The following is a 4266-nucleotide window of genomic DNA, read 5'->3' as shown; positions in this document are numbered from 1 at the left end:
TTTGTAAATGCCTGTTACAGCAATGACATTTGCTCAGGTACAAGATCCTATTTTATGGCATCATTGCATCACAGAGTGGAAAAGGGAATGGGATCATTTACCTACATTACATTAGAAAACTTTAATGTATTCTTTGAAAATGTGAATTTTTTGATGTGCATACTTAATATTATTCTAATACAACCCTCATGAATTGATTTAGTATGATTTGATTAGTTAATTTATAATTTTAAAAGACTATGAATTACCAAAAATTGGCTCTAGTCCTATAATATTTAATTGACACTGTTTTGATATAGAAAAATTAAATGCCAATAATTTCAAAGTTCTAACACATATTTAATACATTAGTTTTATTAACTTTTAAATATAGTAAATGAAAGTAAAGTAATGCTTGCAAAACAAACAATAACAAAAAAGGAAAACATTAAAAGATTCTACATTTGAACACTTAAGAAAATTGAAGCATTGTGCAATGTACAGTACATTATAATCATATAATGAAATATTATTAAATTATATTGTAATTTTAAATAAATTTTTATTTTAATATTCACTTATTTGTAAATGGTAAATTATGTCAGTTCTATGAAATATTTAGGGGTGATCCTGGATGTAAAGCTTAATTGGATTCCACACATTCAGTTTGCCCACAACAAGGCCCTTCTTGCTATGCACACCCTTCGTTCCATCTCCCAGAACACCTGAGGCCTAAGCCCTAAGGCTACAAGGATTTTATATGAAGGTGCCATCACACAATCATCGCCTATGGCTGTGAGGTCTGAGGCAAGGAGACCATGAGGGTGCATGTGAGGAGGAAGCTGCTGACAGTGCAAAGATGTACAGGACCTTTTCCACTGAAGCCCTTCTGATTATCACAGGGCTCACACCAGTTGACCTGGCCATTAAAAGGAGATACTGGCAATTTCATTTGCTCAGGAGTCAGCAGGGCAATACTACCTACAAGACCTTCCAGCCTAGTGAGTTACACACTCCCATTTTTGACCTTTGGGAGAAGGTCATTGAGATGGGGATTGATTGGGTCTCTCTGCATAACCTTGTTCATCCAGCAGACCTTCCTAATGTAAACTTCTATCTGGAGGCTGATAGGGCCTCTTGTGGCTTTAATATCTACACTGATGGTTCTAAGAATCAGTCAGGGACTGGATGTGCTGTAGTGGTGGTGAATGAGGGAAGGTGCTACTTCTATCAAGGGAGGTTCTCTTTGACAGCTCACTGCAGTNCTATTTATTAAATAAACTGATTTTTCATTGGAAGCTTTGTTTCAAATACTGAGTTCATTACAGAATGCATTTCTACAATAAAGATATTTTCCTAAAACTTGAATAACAGTCTTCTTATGAATTAAAAGCACTTTCTTCTGAAATATTGCACAGAAATTATTGTGAAATTCCAAATGAAGAACTAAAACTAACAGTAGATTTAATTAATATTATACTACAAAACTAAATGAAACAGTCTAAATCTTTATAAATAAATAATTTTTAATTGATGATTTTGCACCAATTTCCAATTTAACCTATAATATGTTAAAAATATTTCACAAATTTTTCCACAGTTTCAATCCTGACAAACCATTTATACTATACCTGACCACATGCAAGACCCATTCCTCTTTCTCCCATTCCATGAGGACAAGACAAATTTAATTCTAATGCATCAGCACCAGCATTCTGAAAATAATTGTAAATAGAAAAATATTTTGATGTGTCATAATTTTACAAGTCACAAAGTCTATTTATCTTTAAAATTATGCTCTCAATTATACTTGAGTTTATTTATTAAAAATCTTTTAACAAAGCAGGCCTACTTATGAATAATCTACTTATGAATGTTCAACTTATAAACAATTTGACTGTATGTCTAAAATTTAAATTTTGCACGAATTCTGAAGTTCTCTTGCCAATAAATAATAAATTTTTAATAAATAATTAATGTGGATTTACTTCTATTGCATGTTGTCATTTTTTGTTTTCGTGTGAATTCTGACATTCCATTGCCACTTGTGAAGTGGTGTTGAAAACATTGGATTAGCAGTAATTTTCACTATTGTTTGAAATTTTTATAAACTTTTATGATTAGTCCTTCAAAGATGCATCCAAAACATAATAGTAAATCTAGCAGTGGAGATAAATGCAAGTGTGGCTCCATTAGCATGGAAACTAAATTTGACATTATAAAACTAAGTGCATTAGATGGAAAAAAACCCACGTTTAAAACAACTGTTACTAACCAGTAGCATTAATTTAGAAAGAACATTCATACACAGAATAACCATGTATTGATAGTATTAGTTTTAGACTTATGACAAAACCTTGAAAACTTAATGTTTTGTAAGTAGGGAAGCACCTGCATTACAAAATTATCTATCTATTTATCTTTAGCTACATAATTTTATATAGAATATATCAATTTTATAAAGTTTCTGTAAGGTAATTTTTGTGATCTAAAAATGATTCTCAGGCAAAATGCTCTTAGTAAATAGATAAATAAAAAGCAGTATTTTCTCAAAAGAAAAAAAATTAATACTACTTCATTAACATTGAACAATTATTATAATTTTACCATTTAAGATATGTAAAACGATGAATATGTTTATCTAATTTTTTCACTATATCAGCATTGTCTGCCTATTATAATGATATCTGTACTGTTTATTGTATTAAAATACAAGAACATTAATATTAAATATGTTTCATAATTTAATATTAATGTTCTTTATAATATGATATTTTGAATTCATAATCAAAACATATCAAGTATATAGAGATTTTTTAAATTATTCTTTTTCTTAATAAAGGATTACCAAGGATTGTCAAAGAAATAGGATTACAATAAGTGATGTGGCATCTGATATGTGAACTCCCTGTTGCTACCAGGTGGAACTAAGAAAATTACAAAAGGCAGTTCGAACACGTGCCTATACCTTTTTCTGTTCTGTGCTTCATCTGCTATGAACTGTGTAACTGTAACTGAAGTTTGTTGATGATAGAGAACCACAGTTATATTGTAATTAATTTTCATGTACTAATTGAATAATACTAGGTTTCATATTTTTTGTACTTTTATAAACTTTATTAATATTAATTTCATTTAATTAATGGATTATAAAAATTTAACATTTTACCTCTGCCATTTTTGCTAGCTCTGTCCAATCATCTTTATTGTATGAGCACATAATACTTGCTATAAGTATCTGGAAAATTATATATAAAATTTATATGTTGCAATTTAATATTAAATTATTATTTTTATGCAAAAGTACTTTTGAAGGAAAATCTCTTTTTAGTTCTGATATACTTTGACACCAATATTCAGCTGTTTTTTCGCTAATAAGTTCAATATTAAGAAATGATCCTTGACCCGGTCCAAACAGATGACCTGATGTCGTTCCTTTTACAATACGAGGAGAAACATTTGTTGATAAATCCTAAAAGAAAAAATTTAATTTTAAAAATATAAAAATTATAAATCCAAAACTTATTCATGTTTTTAAATAATACATAATAAAACAATATAAGTGTGAAAAATAATGATATATCTAACTTTTAACTTTTATATCACGTTCACAAACTTTTAAATGCTTTTAAAAAAGACAAATTTGAAAAATAAAATCTATATTTATTCATTATGCATGTATTGAACAGATATCAAATTGATTTTATACAAGATTTTTTTAAATATTTGTTTCTGATGACTCCAAATATTTTTTATGGGGTATTATGATACTTAAAATGTGTTAACTTTTAATAATTACCTAAGTATTGAAATGTATACAAATATCATAAAAAAAAAGGTATAAAATATCTATATTTATCGATATAAATACAGTAATCATAATAAATTTTTATTACTATAAATTACAAATAACTAAATTATTTAAAAATAATAAAATAATTAAAGTTTACTCTTTCAGAATTACAAAAAAATCAAAGGTTAAATTAAATTAATTAACTAATAACAATAATGAATTTTAGAACCTTAAATTAAAACAGAAAATAAGAAATTAGAAATAAAATCAGTATTTACATTACATTTACAAGTATGTTTAGAACGAATGTAATAATTTTTATGGAATAATTACATAGAATGTGGGACAAATCATTAAACCACAATATAATAATAAAATTTACATGTGCATTATTTACTGATACATATAGTTGAAAATTTAAGACTAAACCAAGAGTAGGATAGATTTAAAGAGCTTTATGTATATAATATATATTCAGTTTCTATTTAATAGAA

At 27.3% G+C, this 4266-nt stretch overlaps 1 long non-coding RNA gene across 1 annotated transcript; it reads right to left on the bottom strand.

The window, feature by feature from the left end:
- Nucleotides 1-1278: 1278 nt before the first annotated feature.
- LOC111617288 lies at nt 1279-3459 on the bottom strand. Its single transcript, XR_002755395.1, has 3 exons — nt 3287-3459; nt 3149-3217; nt 1279-1694 (listed from the first exon to the last, which is right to left on the bottom strand). It is a non-coding gene; the product is annotated as an uncharacterized LOC111617288 (long non-coding RNA).
- Between the last annotated feature and the right edge of the window lie 807 nt (nt 3460-4266).

The sequence above is a fragment of the Centruroides sculpturatus genome, unplaced genomic scaffold, assembly GCF_000671375.1.
Source record: "Centruroides sculpturatus isolate CEXI.00-Female unplaced genomic scaffold, Cexi_2.0 scaffold5401, whole genome shotgun sequence".
Lineage (NCBI taxonomy): Eukaryota > Metazoa > Arthropoda > Arachnida > Scorpiones > Buthidae > Centruroides > Centruroides sculpturatus.
This window is presented reverse-complemented; position numbering and strand designations above follow the sequence as displayed.